Source organism: Saimiri boliviensis, chromosome 11, assembly GCF_048565385.1.
Source record: "Saimiri boliviensis isolate mSaiBol1 chromosome 11, mSaiBol1.pri, whole genome shotgun sequence".
NCBI lineage: Eukaryota > Metazoa > Chordata > Mammalia > Primates > Cebidae > Saimiri > Saimiri boliviensis.
In genome coordinates this window covers 59,561,256-59,578,190 of record NC_133459.1, presented here as the reverse complement: position 1 = coordinate 59,578,190, position 16,935 = coordinate 59,561,256, and the positions used below count along the sequence as shown (strand labels likewise).

Genomic DNA, 16,935 nt, shown 5'->3' with positions numbered 1-16,935 from the left:
GTAACTGAATTGATACCTCTGTCTACCTTCTGTAGGAGGCTTCATATTCAAGTTGACTCAAATGTATCTAACGAACATGAAAAATAGCCAGCTTAACTCCTAATATTTTCAAATTCTGAACTCTATTTATATTTTTATTTTGTATCACTACTTCTGTTTTCATTTAAATAAATGATTGGTGAGGCAGTTCTTAAAATTAGAGGCACTGTGTTAATACAACCAACTGCCATTTTAACATCACTTAGTTTGACAATGGAAAACAATCATGTAACAGTCATAATTTTTCAATAGTTTAGGATTTTCAGGTTAATACAACTGTCACTTTTCACATGATTGTACTTAGGATCAATCTTTCAGCAGTAAGAAGCCTTAATCTCAACCTTCTGCTTTTTATCAGTTTACTTATTATCAGCTTCAAAATAAATATATGACATAATTGTGTTATATATATGACAATAATGATGGTCACAGTAACAACCAGCATTTATTGAATGTCTAGAAATGAAAATAAAGTGATTTACATACATGCAACTTTCCCAGTAACTTTTGCAAAGTAAATATTATTATCCTCATTTCAAGCTGAAGAAACACATAGCACTAAGAGAAAAAGCTGGAACTCAAAACCAAATTAACTCCAAACTTTAAGTTTTCCCACTTCCAACAAGAAGTGTGTGTGTGTGTGTGTGTGTGTGTGTGTGTGTGTGTAGTAAAGAGATCACAAGAGTTCCCTTTCCAGTGAAATTTTTATCTGTACAGATGCACGTGTATGCAGGCATGTACGCACACAAACACACACATACACTTTAGTTAAATCAATTTCATATGAGCCAGGGCTAAGTTATTAAAAGAAGCCTTTGAAGCAGGGAGTGATGATGTGTGAAAGACATACCACAAAAGTTTATTTAAACAAAGAACAAGCACAGAGGGATGGGACGAAAGTGAAAATAAGAGAAATGAAGGCTCTCCATCTTTTTTCTGTGTGTATGGATTTCTCATACACAGAAAAAGAAAACCATAAGAGATGTACGCAATTTAGGGAATATCCAAAAGTAAAATTAGTTTAAGCTAGGGCCCAGATGAAATCAACTCCACACTGATTTTTTCAACAGAGTTTTTCTATTTTAAACACAATTGTGCTATCTTATAGTAAAGTCCTTGACATTAAATATAAGTTATTTCTAAGAAAAAACTCGAGCTACAATTTTAATAAATATTTTTATCATATCTTTTTCAATGTCATGCTATGAAAGCAAAATCTTCAACTGGGCTTCAGAAGAGAGATAGAGGCTTTTTACTTTCACTCACCATGCTCTGCAGAACATTTCAATATCCCAATGTACATTTCAGCAGGCACTAAAGTGGCCCATAGTTTTCTTACAATTCAAATTTTTGTCTGGTCATCTTAGTTAAAAGTGAAAATTTTTTTTCATACAGAAATTGATCATACAGAAATTATATTCATAACACACAGTATCTAGATCATATGGAAGTGGCATGGTACTTGTAAAAATAAACATTCCTCTTTTAGCAAAACAAAGAGCAACATTTAAATTGCTCTTGGGGAGCAGAACTAAAAAGAGAGGCCAAAAAGTTGCAAGGGAGAAAGGTCTTCTAATATGAAGTGAAAACTAATTTTGTCTGCTTGCATTTAAGTAGACATTATAAAAGTCTTATACAGACGCCATGCTTACAGAAGGCATTATTGCCTTTGAATATAAATGAAAGCACATTTCTAGCACTTACAGTATTACAAATATTGAAAATGGCCTCCAGAAGCTTTTAGCAATGCGCTCTTTGTCTTGTTTCCAAAGAAGCAATCCAATTAAAATGATCATTTTCAGCACAGAGGACTAGGACAAGGAACCGTACCTTGCACCCGGCATCTTAGAAATACTTTGGAAAAAAAATCTATGGACAATAGATTTGTAACTTCCATATGCTTTCTGTGCCCTTGTACTAACCAAGCATAATTTACCAACATTTTCCTAGAAAAGGAACTGCATGTGTTTTTCTGCCTCTTCCAGTAAGTATCCATCCATGATTATTCCAACCCATACCATGTTTGTTTCCTTGAATTAACTATGCCACAGTCTACCTTGTGCACTCAAACTGTCAGCAGGAACATGGTAACGAATATTACTCCTTTTGTTTTGAGACTGAGTCTCACTCTGTTGCCCAGGCTGGAGTGCAGTGGCATGATCTCGGCTCACTGCAACCTCTGCCTCCTGAGTTCTAGTGATTCTCATGCCCTAGCCTCCTGAGTAGCTGGGACTACAGGCGTGTGCCACCACATCCTACTAATTTTTGTATTTTTTGTAGAGATAGGGTTTCACCAGAGTTTGAGGCCAGGGTAGTCTCAAACTCCTGACCTCAGGTGATCCACCTGCCTCGGCCTCTCAAAGTGTTGGGATTACAGGCGTGAGCCATCGCATCAGGCTATTACTCATTTTTGATACATTCCCTCCACCTCCCCCATCTAACAGCAAATACCTATGTTAAGTATACAGAAGACACTTAATAAATGTGTTGGCGGAATTATTTTTCTTACAGTAGAACTATTTCATTGTTTGTCCTAACTATAGCATTGGTTAGTAAAATTTTTGGTTTGTAGAAATATTTCCTTCTGAAAAAAATTGATACTATGTTGTTGTGGTCTAAATTTCTTCCTCAATTCCATAAACTTAATTCTTTTGGCCATTTTTTCAACCAATAAGTATTTATTAAGTACCTTTTATAAATTGTTTTACAATAGTTTACACTACACATACTAATAAAATTATAAAATAAAAATGTATTGTTTTATATCTTTCAGGATGTACGTCATATAGAAGATGGATGTCTTTCTTTTAAGATATTTGAATGGATCACTAAATAATTACCTACTGTTCTCTCACAACTCAGATAAATAATTAAAAGGAGATATACCCAGATTGGTTGCATACTTAAGAGAATCAATTAAAACAAAACTGTATGCATGTTCTTCCAATAATATATCCCTACAGGGGCCATGAGATGCTACCTTTACATTTGTAACATTACTGAGGCCAGAATAGAGTCTTAATGCTATTTCTCCATGAGCATTCAGAAGTGGTTGTGCAAGAGGTATGCAGAATTGGGGCTGGGGAAGATTTAATTGGCATTTTTTCAGCTATTAATATCTTTATAATTAAGTGCTTTTAAAGTTTCTTATAATGCCCCAGAAACCAGAAATGATCACTGAATATTATTTGCCGCCTCAAGTGGAAGTTTCTTGTTTAAGTTGGTATTTAAGTTAGGACTGCAGTAATGGCTTCTTTCACAAAGAAACATTTTGTGATTAGTTTTATATAAACATTTAAATCCCCTTCATTAATTGTCTCAGAGCTCTCCTGAGCAACTTAACAACAGGAAGCAGTGCTGCTCCAAACAAAAGAACACAGAGCTGTACGAAGACGCCACTAGTTGAGAAATCACACATCATAAGGAAAGGTGGTTACTTCTAATTTAGTTCTGTGGATCAATACAAGTCTGGGGGTTCCAGAGAGCCTGAAACCCTAACTCTCACTGCTGTGTTTTAATAGGGAACTGCCTAGTTTAAACATCAAGAAGTTCTGTGCATTAAGTTTTTAAAAAATCCATCTCACCCGAGCCTTTTAGTTAAAAGCACCATCTTGCATTAATTGTGCATACGGATTAAAAACTGCACTCACAGTATTACATATTTTACTGCATTTTCCCTTGAATCAATCTGTCCAATATTATGGTTCATTATGCAGAGGTTTGGTTCTCCAGCTGGAGGGACAGTTGAGGACCTTTATTTTTTTTTCCCTGCACCCAGTTCAGTAGCTGACATAGAATGGCTTGGTAAATGCTGGCTGAATTGGTTTTTCAGAACTTCCTCAGACTAATGTTTGCTTATCACTGCACACATGTACAAGAAATACTTGAAACTCTTGAAAAGGAAATTTAGTCCTTTAAGGTTTCAGAAATAACGATGAAAGATAACATTCTCACCAAAAAAACAAAAGGCTCAAAACCAGGAAACACTTCATAAAGGAGCTCATGAGGATACTTATTCTCTTTCAATAAACTAAGAAAGTTCTCAGGATCATGTTTGGCAGTAGACCATCTCTGGCCCTGAGATGAATGTCCCTTTTCCAAGTTCGGACCATGGCCCAGCTGTGAAATAATGATGGCTGCAAGGAACCCAATGGTGGCAGCAAACTCAACTCAAAGGCCCAGTATCTGTAGGCACTAAACAGACAAGCCAGCAAAACAGCAGTGGTGACCAGATGTCAGCAATGGCCCGAGGGCATCCCTCTCACCTCCCCTTACACATAATGCTGCTTTCTTCCTCCACCCATTAAGTGTGGCATCAAGAGCAATTACAGCACACCCCCAACAGACTGTGCCAGGCGGGGAGCTGTAACACCTGTCGCAAGGTCTGCATGACATTAACAAGTACCCAGAAAGTAGCTTTAATGAGCAGACCCTGCAACAGCTAGAGCCTTGTGTGGTGTGGTGGATGTTGGGACTGCTCCAAAGATCCTCCTCCCTATACCTAGAACACATACATTCTAAAAGCTCAGTTCTTCAGAATGTCACCTCATATCACGAAATGAAACATGAAAGTCTGTGAAGTACACATCACTTGGTGTCAGCTTAATGTTTTGTCCATCTGGAAATCTTTGTCAGTGGCATTCAGGTGATGAATTTGGGTTGTGTCTTGATACCCTTTTGATGACAGAGCTGTAACTTTGGGAGTTGTAAGCTCCTTTAAGAACAGGTGCATTTCTTCCTCATCTAGCTCTTCTCAGTGCCCAAAAGCCAAGTACATAGCAGGTGGATGGAAGAATGAATGGACAAACAGATGATGTATGAAAATTACTTAATGCTTACAAAACTTATCATGAGATAAATGGTCAAAAAAATAAAATGGTAGGCCAGGCACGATGGCTTATGCCTGTAATCCCAGCACTTTGGGAGGCCAAGGCGGGTGGATCACGAGGTCAAGAGATTGAGACCATCCTGGTCAACGTGGTGAAACCCCATCTCTACTAAAAATACAAAAAATTAGCTGGGCATGGTGGTGCACGCCTGTAATCCCAGCTACTCAGGAGTCTGAGGCGGGAGAATCACTTGAACCAGGGAGTTGGAGGTTGCAGTAAGCCGGGATCATGCCATTGCACTCCAGCCTGGGTAACAAGAGCGAAACTCCGTCTCAAAAAAAAAAAAAAGTAAAATGGTTAAGAGATTGACACAGCTAATTTTGGTTCACGGTTAGCATTTACAGTCAAAGGTAATGACTTCAGAATTCTTGAGCATCCAGGACGCTGGCCTATAGAAAGTCATACAATGCTTAGTCAACTTAATGAAATCACTAATATGCTAAGATACCAAGGCTACTAATAAAGGACTACAGACGGACCAGTGAGCCAATTTCATACCAGGAGCCCAGCAGGTGATGGCTAGGAGTAAGTACTCAGTCCACGGTAACAATGATTATATGTCTAATTGCGATAATTAATAAGGGACGTTAGCTTAGTGATTTACAACGTGTCTTCCATAAATCAGTCATCCCACCTTTGAAGGGGACGTTATGAACAATAACACAAAATAGTTGCTTCCAGGTTTCTTTTTAAAGAGTTGAAAGGAATCTGAGAGGTCATTTTCGTCTAATCCCTTCATTTTTCAGAAGAGAAAACTGATGCCCCCCAAAGATTAATATACTGTATCTGAAATCATGCAATTACTTGAAAGCCAACTGACTTAAATGATCAGTGGTTCTGTTTCTCTTTCTGCCTAAAGAGAACCATAATACCTAGCTTCTATCAACCCATACTGCCATAATAAATGATGTATCAAGAATCCCATTTTAAGTACATGGCATAATGATTCAGTGTAAATCCAAGGTAACGTTACTCTTTCAAAATAATGTTGATGAACATATTTACTATTAATTCCACTACTAAAACCACAATCATTACTACAACTATATTTATGTCTTGGCGACTTTCCGAGAGATCCTGGAAATGTTAATACTTGTAAAGAGGTTCCAGTTCCTCTTTTTAAACATCATTATTATTAGATCTTCACAAAAGGATAACTACATTTAAATACTAAGTCGCCTATGATTCATACCTTCGAAATAAAACTTAGTTCACTTAGGCAAAGCTTGTCTTCAAACTGTGGACACATAAACCAGCCACTAGAAAACAGTGGTTTTTAATTAGATGTGCTAGCTTTAGTTATTTTGATTCTTTGGGGTTCACACAGGGTTTATGGGACTTCGCTCAGTTTATGGGGTTCAGACAAGCCTCATAGTGAATTTCACCTGGAACTTTTCACATGGTTTGAGCATTAACCAGGGATCGAGTGGTTTATAGATCATCCAAAAGAATTTCTGTCTTGGACTCTTGCCATGAGCTCCAAGTATTTAAATTCCAAATGAATTTATATCACGGAGTGACTACAGGATTTTAGTAACTGTTTCTATTTTCTTATTTTTGCTATTTCGAATGAAAACCATGAAGTAGCTATGGAGAGAGAATTTGATCATCCAAAGTTTAAAAATAAATAAATAAAAACCTAAATGTCTTGATAACTATATATTTAACAGTTTACAAAGGACTTTCATATATATTAACTTATTGACTACTAACCACTGACCTTTGTAGAATATGACGAGATCAGGATTTATGCTAATATTACCTCACTATTTACCAATGTAATGATGTTTTCTAACTGAAATATTTACGAGAAATAATAATCAATTATTAAGAGGATTTATTTTGTAAACAAAGTGTTAAAACCATTTTTACAACATTGTTTTTCCCTGAAGAACAAAAGCTTGGACCATAATGTATGGAAAACATTTTGTTGCCTATAGTTAGGACTTTGAACTTTCAAAATTTACTTTGTATTTATGGAAATGTTTTCAGGGGATGTTATAATGAAGTTTCACTGTGTATACAATGTTTAATGAGCTGGCACAATGAATGAATACTTACAAAACAAAAACTATACCCTTCAATTTAATTCTGTATACATAGTTTACAAGATTACAGGATGGTGTCATAGCTTTAGCTTCAGAAAAAGCCATCTAAATTTCTAGGTTGAAACTCAGCAAAAATCCAAGTATGTCCTCCTCATATTGATGTATGAAATGCCACTTTTGCTTACATTTTGAAGACTCAAATTCATCCCAGCCATTTTTCTATACAGAATGTATGTTTGAGTTGGAAAAGCTTAACAAGAGGATATTTAATTCCATTTATTTCAACGTACTAAAAGCATTTAATGAAGAAAAATATGTTTAAATCTCAAATATATCTCAGACAATAGACCAGCAATTCATATTGCTTAGTCTACTTAATGGTTGACAATTTAAATCTAGACAGGTAGAAATAAAATTTTAGCATAATTCCCTGAAGTCTATTAGGTGTGTACATAGAAAATGCATTTATGTGAAGTAAATTATTATGCCATTTAAAAGGGGGAGGATAATACTCTTTTGTTTGAGGAAAAATTCAAGATTTAGGCCTCTAGCCAGAACTCACAAATAACCTGGGGTTTTAAATAATCAATTACGAAAATCACTAAAACACTGTCACATTATTTGAATCCTACTTAAAAGTAAATAATACTCCCTTGAGAATGTCTGCCCCAAACCCAGGTGACCACAGTGTACTAGATTATTTAAGTCCATCACTTATAACTCATAACCACATAATTTAACCCACATATACATTCAAGGTATACAACAGCTAAACCTGTGGCCCTTGAGTTTCCCTACACACAGCTTCTCTCACCTATCCTGGCAGACCCAGGCCTCTGGCTGTGAAGAAAACCACAATGTGGGGAGGAAAGCCTACAAAAGAATGAAAACAGAAAGTGTCTAAGGCCTTGGCAGAAGGACACTAAATAAAATAGAGAGTGGTGACTCATTTTGGCAGTGAATCCACCTCAACCCCTTCAAAGCCTTTGGCAAGAGTCCTCAGAGGAGACCCCAGCCTTTTGCCAAGCCACAAAACACCACAATTATTATCGCAGCAGTCATCAACAAAACAGATTTTGTAAACTGACTTGTTGGCACATAGATTAAAGAAGCTATAAAAAGGAATAACAGCTGTTTGGGTTGCCCTATGCAGAAAGCTACTATATAGAAAGTAAATTTTATATTTCGATACATACTTGGGTAGACACCAGCATACACATACACCCCGTGTACTAATTATACGTGTATGCTATGTAGAAAAGGTTAAAATGCTAAATATACCACTACATAAATTTAAAACACAAACAACTCTTTTAAAGTAAAATACTCACTTTGGAAAGACTAATAGAAAAATTTCCTGGAGAAAAGATTTCTGCAATTCACCAATTTAAAATATGGACTGTGTCTACAACAGCAAAATGAATAAAGTTTCTAAGTACTAAAAAGTACTGTGTTTTCATATGAGCAAGAATGGCGATGTGGAAATTTGCAAAAATATGCCTTATTCTACCTACCTGAACATTGCCTGATTGGCATTTTATACTATAAATCTAAAATTTTGTCGTGCTCCAGGCAATCTGAAAAAATTCTTGCTTACATACTCATGGATATAACTTGTTATGAACAAGTAAAAATGGCATGTTTTAAAGTGATTTAATTTTTGTCTCCCCTACAACGTTAGTCATCTGAATAAATCATCAATGAATATGGAATAGAAAAAAAAAAACAAAATTGACAGGTAATAATCAGTATTACTTACACATTCTTAATTAAGATTTAAAATGCACTATGATTCATTGCAATCAGGTGTGGACTCTTGATTTTCTAATTTAAAAAGAAAGGTTTTATTCTGGTTCCTTGTAACTAACTTACAGTACGATATATAAGAATTGGCAAGAAAAACTTCTAATTAAACTATTTTACATTTGTAATATATAACATTACAAATATACCCTGTAAATATGTATGAAGGGATCTGCTACACACCCTGCATATCCCACATCTGCCCTGCTAACCTCTAAACGCCTCCATAGCTCTATGCTGAAATTTCCAGAACTGAAGCATCTTAATGAACATTGATCTTTTACGCTGAAGGACACAGAGTTGAGATTTCAGCTCTGTCAATAACATCAGGTTTTACCTACTGAATGATTGGGACTTGACTGACAATTGCTTACTGGGAGAGAAAAGACTAGAAATAAACATACGAGAAGCTTTGAAGGCTACAAACATTGTTGCCTAAACGTCAGGAGAGTATCAGCAAAAAAGGACTGAAAAGTCACATTTCTTGGCTACCTCTTGTGATGGAGAATATACAAAATGTACACACCACCTCAGGGTTCCACAACTGAACGACTCCTAAAGCTATCGATTTCCCAAAACTCAAGCTATATAAAATATGTTGCTATACACTATTATCACTAGCTGATTCCACCACTAATTGAGATAAAAACAAAACACCACCACGACCTTCATGACAACCAGTTTTTTTTTTTTTAACAGCACTTAAGCATTAAATAAAATGTTTTATCACTTGAATGCAGGTCTCAATCAGAATATAAAACCTAGTCCATTGCTGCTATTAAACAGAAGATCTATTTAAGGAATTCACTGACTAAACTAACTGCCTGGAGAAGTTAATCTGTCTGTTTTTTAAAGTATCACACAGAAAAAATTTCAACAACTTGTGGAAACATATTCACTATTAGGTCATTCTTCAAACTACCACAAATCCTGCCATTTTTCAACTTAGTTTAGTACTGGTTATTTACATAATTAACCAAATCACACAGTAAAAACTGCAGAGGGTTCAAATAAAATTCTTTTTTCCAGGCTTTGTTTTTTAAGTTCAAACTATCTTCCCTTATTACCATTTCCTCAGCTTCTTCTATCTACCTTGGAATCCAAGCACATTATGCAGCCAGCACAATGAACCAACATGCCAGCAGAAGTAGTATGCTCCACCTATCCAAGAATTTTAAAAGCATCCAAGCACACACACACTGTCTCCTGTGTAGCCTGGAGATCCCTATTGAGCTCATGCCAAGTGTCTGAAAAGTTGGACCCTGCATCCGGTATTTACACTAAGCTAAAATTCTAATCAGCACTAACAGCAGTATGTTTTAATTCACCCTTATGATTTTATTTCAATCTGCTAAGTACCACAACTGCCAGAAAGCAATTGCTATAAACTTAAGTAAACAAATGCAAAACTAAAATAAATCTTAAACCTGTTGTATATAAAGTTTGTGCCACTTCAGGCAAGCGGTACAAAAAGGCACAGCCCGAAGTCTTAGTGAATGCTCTTCGATCTCATTTAGAAAGCTCTTTGCAAGTATTGCCCTGTCTCGTCCTTTTCTCCCTTTCTAAAGAATTATTTGGTGCATATTAGATAAGGTAAAGAAAATGGCCATGTAATTTTGCAGTGGTTTTTCGCCTCCTGTATTCCCCTGAATAGTCTTCTGCCAAGCATGTGAAACAAGTAGTATAGGGTGACTACTTGAATCTCTGGATGACACTACAGCCACTCGTGCCAAGGAGATGGTGCCAAGTCCTGCATCTTCGGGTCTGTGGTTTTTCCTTTCCTTTTTGGGTGGCAGTTTTGTGGGGGGAGGGGGTTGGCAGTGGGGGAATCTGACCAACAAAGTCTGAGAAGTTGGTCACCATTTTGAACCTGTTCAGTGTGCTCAGACCTTGGCAGCCATCTTACAGCTTGGCAACCATTTTGAGAATTTGTTTGGCAAGCTCTCAGAATTCGCTGACACTGTTTAAATAGAATGCTAGTTAAAAATAGTCCACATTAAACAATACAATGTGATATCAGGTAAAATAACCCCCAGTAAATCTTGCCAACGAAACGATTTACAACATCCTCACTGAGGTAATGATATCCCAATTTCCTTAACTTAAATACACTGCACGAAAGCAGCTTAAAATCTGATTCTTTAACCCTTTAGCAGACAAGATCTTAAAAAAAACAGCATCAGAGGGGCACCAGTGAGCAGGAAAGTGGAAGGTGTAAGAAAAGAAACATGGCCAAAAACACATCCACGACTGATATCAACACATTCCCAAGTACTTTCAAATTCAAGACATAAAAGGGAGAGGTCTGCTGTCATCACATTCCGTCAGGTATAATTCTAGAGAATGATCATAAAATCTCAGACTGTCCCACTTCATGTTTTATGGACTCATGGAAACTCTCTTAAGGAGTCACGTGGCACAAAACTCTACTTTACTAAGGAAATTATAAACCAAAAACATGAATCTTATGAACTAGACTAAAACACAAAACAAAAAACAAAAAAGATAAAACTTGCAGATGCTGATTTTTCCAAAATCAAGAGTTATGTATACAGTTTTCTGACAAAGTTGTCATACTCAACTTTACTCTTTTTCCTTACGTTTCAGTGTTTCTAACTCAATAAAAAATAAGTTCTGTCCTTGAAAATATTTCTCAATGTCCACAAACATGAAATACAAATAAGAATTTCGCACTGGTGTGACTCTGGCATCATTACCAGACCTATATAATTTTGTAGAAAATTGAATTAACCAAAATGACAGTGGGTGATAATTTTATACCACATGAAAAAAAGAAAATGACAATCCAGTAATTTGAAAATGTCTTTTTTCCATACTAAAATAAGTAACACTTTCACGTATACTTCAGTATCTTCTCTTCAATGTTATCAATATTTAATATATCAGTATGAGGGAAAGATTTATGATTTTAAAAAGACTCTATTGTGTATGGTTTTGTGAAAAAAAAAAAAAAAAAAGAAGTCTAAATGAGCTAGTCTGTGAACCTACTCTTATAGTTAAATCACAAATATGGTGATAAAGTCTAATAATTTTGAATCTTGTGATGTTAAAAGACAAAAATCTGGAGTCATTAAAAAATATTTCTAGCCAATATTTGTGATTTGAATTTTAATACTTTTGGGGCATGATGAATACCTGGCTTGTATTCTAGTTCCAATGATGATATGACTCAGAATAGCAAGGAAAAAGGCTGTGCATTAATAACAATGTTTACACTATTGCAGTGCTTTTTACACTTGAAAGCTGAATTTTAAAATTTCTATTGAAATTCAACGGAGAAAACATTTTACTTCACTTAATACCACACAGAGTGAAACAATTAATTAAACCATGATGAAAATTAGAACATCACATAGAAAGACATTATGCTGAAATGGAGCAGTCTGAAGTCTTTATACTATTAGATGTCTCTTTATTGAATGACAGTATCTGCGGTGGTATGACGTAAACCATCCTAGAATAGTTTGGAATACATTGATAAATTGCTTTATCGATCTTGTTCTGCTTCACTTACCATAATTATAGCACGGTAATGAAAGACATGAATGATATATTTTCACTAGAGAGGAAAGCCCAGAATTTGCCTGTTTCTTTATGAGATTATATGAAATCCTTTTAATTAATACAGCATGGTTGATATCTAACACTAGCTGATGAAAAGATGCCTGATTCTAGTGTTCCTTCTTAAATATTATTGTTCAAATATTTTAAAATGATTTCAAATCACATATTTAGTGTTTAAAGACACAGGATTTGCCCCTGTATAAGACGCTGTTCCAACACAATTTTATACAAACACTATTTCACTTAGATAGCTATCTTTTGAAACTTAAAGCCACCTTACAAACACAATTTACCACCTTATATTCGTTGAACATGCTAGAAGTTACCTCAAATCTTTTCAAGGATAATTCCAGTAAGAGTTATTATGCTGAAGAGGAACACGTATCAGAATGAAAGAAAAGATAAGAAACTCAAAATATTTTCAGAAGGGAAAACTAATGATTTATTTCATTAATGCTATCTGATAGTACAGATAACAAGAGATTTAATAGAAAAGACTCAAAATGAAAATAAAAACTTTTAAACAAACATCACTTATAATAATTATTTATTATCCATAATTATTTGGTATCCATAAAAGCAATCATTTAGTTTCAAAGAAACCAAAAATCTGCACTAAAACGACACAAGCATTAGATCTATTGTTGTACCACTTTATTCTTCCTGAGATTGCCATTCTAGAGCACTACTAAGAAAAGACACCAGGTTTTCCCAAATGGGTACATTTAAAATTAAAAGTGTCATTCCAAGTCATGCAAAAGGAATGTGAGAAATCCTGAACAGGATATAACTGAGTCTTAACAATTTAAAGGAAGATTGGGATTGTTTTTATTTTAAAACATTCATTAATGAAAAGATTTCATTTTATTTGCTTTTGTTGTGAAGGAAAATAAATATTATAAATTTTTAAAAGATAAATCAATTTATGGAAAAGAAATTCCCCCCACAACTAAATGGTATAAAAATCGATCTATTCTTCCCTTCTCAAATTTCAAAGCCTATCGTGGGAACAAAATGTAACCCAGGAGAGCTGTGACAGCTATCAAACTTTCCCTGACACATTATAATGTCTGAAGCCCAGACACCAAAGGTTTACATCAGAAAAACTCCAGCATGTAGTGAACAACTCAAAACCAACTATCGACCACACTATTGATTTTTAGTGGAGAAACCAAGAGGAGAAAAGCACCAGAAAAGATAGAATTTCTTTTTTCTTTTCTCATCCCCAACTTAGTGGGCTGCCAAACGTAGGTCTTCTCAGGCTCGAGCCCTGTGAGCTTGCTCGAGCCCTGTTGCAGCTAGCCAGGATGTCTGCCTAGGATAATTCAAGCTGAAACTAAGCAATGTACAGTGGAAGCCAAATTCTCCATTGACTTGCAACATAACCTCAGAGACAAATGCAGTTTTTTGACGGAAGGGTACAGGAGGAGACAAGGGAACAACTGCAAAACTAATACATACGATTTTCTTTTCAGATGACGTTTGAAGATACCGTATATGACTTTGAAAGTTCACAAATTATGCTTGACTCAACAACTGCTAGGAAGCTAAGCCAATCATATTTGAAACCATTGAAATGTACATATGGACAAGGCGTTACAGATGGATTTATTTGGAAATTAAGGAGTAACTCACTTACTCCCAAATTCCAAACTAATGACAGAAAAGTCCAAGTTAATTTTTAAAGAGCTCCCTTTCACATAAATTAACACAAAATGGGTTACGGGAGAAGCTAAAAGGTAACAAAGCAAACTGCTTGCTTTAGCTCCTTGGGGTCTTAATCACATAATCTTGAATTGGTTGAGGATCATTTACTTGGATCGTTATAATCATATCCTACAAGTATTCTGCCATTTAATTTGTGAAATGCATGACCACAGAGCATGTACATAGAAAGGATTATTAGATGCACTCATTTTACTACTAAATTTAGAGATGGCTCAGAGCCATTTAAAAATAATAACAATAATAATAATGATCAATAATGATGCACTTCCATTCTGACTCACAGAACTACCTCAAGAGGGTTTACAGCTGTTCACTAATTAAGTCTCAGATTCACCGCCTCCTTGCTGGGTAGATGTGTATTGTGATGCCAATTTTACATCTGGGAAAGCTGAGGCACAGCAAAGCGGTAAGGGTAAATCAAGGTCCTACAGCAGGCACAAAAAGGAAAATAAGAATGTAGGAAACTCACAAATAGTGCATCTTGAAATTCACATCTGAAAACAGTGATGGGAAAGGAAAAAAAACTTGCCCAGAATAACTAATAAAGAAACAATAGGGCTTATCTCTGGTTGATTTTGTTGTAGATTAAAAAAACTCGCAATGGGCCCGGAGTGTTGGCTCAAGCCTGTGGTCCCAGCACTTTGGGAGGCCGAGGCGGGTGGATCACGAGGTCAAGAGATCGAGACCATCCTGGTCAACATGGTGAAACCCCGTCTCTACTAAAAATACAAAAAATTAGCTGGGTATGGCAGCACGTGCCTGTAATCCCAGCTACTCAGGAGGCTGAGGCAGGAGAACTGCCTGAACCCAGGGGGCGGAGGTTGCGGTGAGCCGAGATCATGCCATTGCACTCCAGCCTGGGTAACAAGAGCGAAACTCCGTCTCAAAAACAACAAAAAACTCACAATGGGTCTTATTTGTTTGCTTGCTTTTACCTATTCTGCCAATGATGAAAACACTATTTGTTTTCTGAATTTCAGTTTTAATATACATAAGCACAATATTTTATCTGCCACAGAGATTTAAGTGTTTATTTTTCAGTCAATTGTCAAACTAATTCTGTTGCTAATGTCATCCAACAAAGATGAGCTTCTCATATTACCTTTGGTTTAACACAATTACTTGAAAATAACAGTTAAGTGCAACAAAATCTCACAAATCACCACTAAAGAACTTACTCGTGTAACCAAACACCTCCAGTTCCCCAATAATCTATGGAAATAACAAATTTTTAAAGTATGTTCGTATTTTGCTGAGTTGAAAGAGTGCTTTGGCTTACAACATGGCTATGGAAGTTTGAGGTTCTCAATAATGCAAATGAGAGAAAACTATATCACCAACTATTTCATGGTTAAGAAATGCTTTGCATTCATTCATTCATTCATTCATTCAATGTGGAGAGGTGAGGCACATCTCCTATGTGCCATGCAGTGTTCAAGGTGCTAGGAATAGAGCAGTGAACAAAAGACAGAAAGTCCCCACCCTCCAGGAGCTTATATTAGACTAGACTTGAGAAGAAGGGGTCTAGATATGTATGCATTCATTCATTCAACAATTATGAAACGCCTTAGCCTCTGGAATAAAAGTATGAAAGAGTCACTGGCTATGCCTTCAAAGAGGTTGTTTTGTTTTCTTCTTAGAAAATTTAATTTTCTTAAGATATTCTCACTGGTGACAAGCAAAAGAGTGATTGCCATAGCTCTTTGGGCAGGAAATGATTAGAGAAATGGACCATATCTGCCTATGGACTAAGTCCTTGGTTATGTCCTTCACACTTTAATACCACTGATGAATACACGGAGCCATTTTCAACTAAGAGACAACAAGGAAACGAAGGAAGTTGCAAAAATAACAAAATGATCACCAACAAGCAAAAGGTCCTTTCTTGGAAAAAAAAAAAAAAATCCTGTTTAGTACCTGTTAAAAATGTATCCAAGTAATGCTGTTAGGCCAAGGTGTGCCTTGGAAGGTGTTTGTTAGCCCTGCAACTTTGGCCTTTTCTATTCCTCTGTGTAGTATTTTTGTAGGTAAGAGTCATGATTTGGGGGTTAGATGTGATGAAGCACACTGTGAGAAATCATATCAAAGAAATAGTGTAAGAATTCTATAAAACACCTGCCTTAAAAGCACAGAGCAAACATTGCCGTCTGTTATTTTGTTCAAAGATACCTTGTGCCATATGTTTGGGGACCCTAACTACAAGTACCCTCAAGATACAACCTCCGCTTCACACCTATTTAGCTAAAGAACTCTCTCAGATGGCTATTGGGTTTGTCAGCTCTAAATAGAATGGCTGTTCCCATGTTGATACTGACCTAGAGAAATTGGCTTCTCTCTGCCCTCTCTTTCCACCTTTTTTTTTTTTTTACCGAAATGGTAAGTATACCTTGAATTGGATGCAGATGAACCGCCCGTTTCAGGCTGTTTTTAATGTGTTCTGAATCAGCAGTAGAACGTAAGAGCACCCCCAAGGTGGGGGTAAGAGGAGAAAGGGAAGTTCAGAACCTTATAAATTACCTATCATTCCCCACTGATCTGTCATCCACATTGTCAGGCACTAACTTAAAAGAACTATGTGTCTCTATAATAGTAAGGCAATCTTCAAAAATAAGTGAGTGAGCCAACTCAGTCTTTTTTCTTACAAATGAAGCTGATAAGCCTTGTCTCTTTTTCTTTGTGTGTGTGTGTGTGTGTGTGTGTGTGTGTGTGTGTGTGTTTTTTTTTTTTTTTTTTTTTTTTTTTTTTTTTTTTTTGAGACAGGATCTTGCTCTGTCACCCAGGATGGAGAGCAGTGGTGCTATCATGGCTCACTGCAGCTTCAACTTCCCAGGTTCAAGCAATCC

General features: G+C 36.1%; 1 protein-coding gene across 4 annotated transcripts in view; it reads right to left on the bottom strand.

Annotated features, from left to right (window-relative positions):
• NFIA (nuclear factor I A) overlaps positions 1 to 16,935 on the bottom strand; it is a 388,188-nt gene that overhangs the window by 212,921 nt on the left and 158,332 nt on the right. The gene's annotated exons all lie outside the window — the stretch shown is intronic.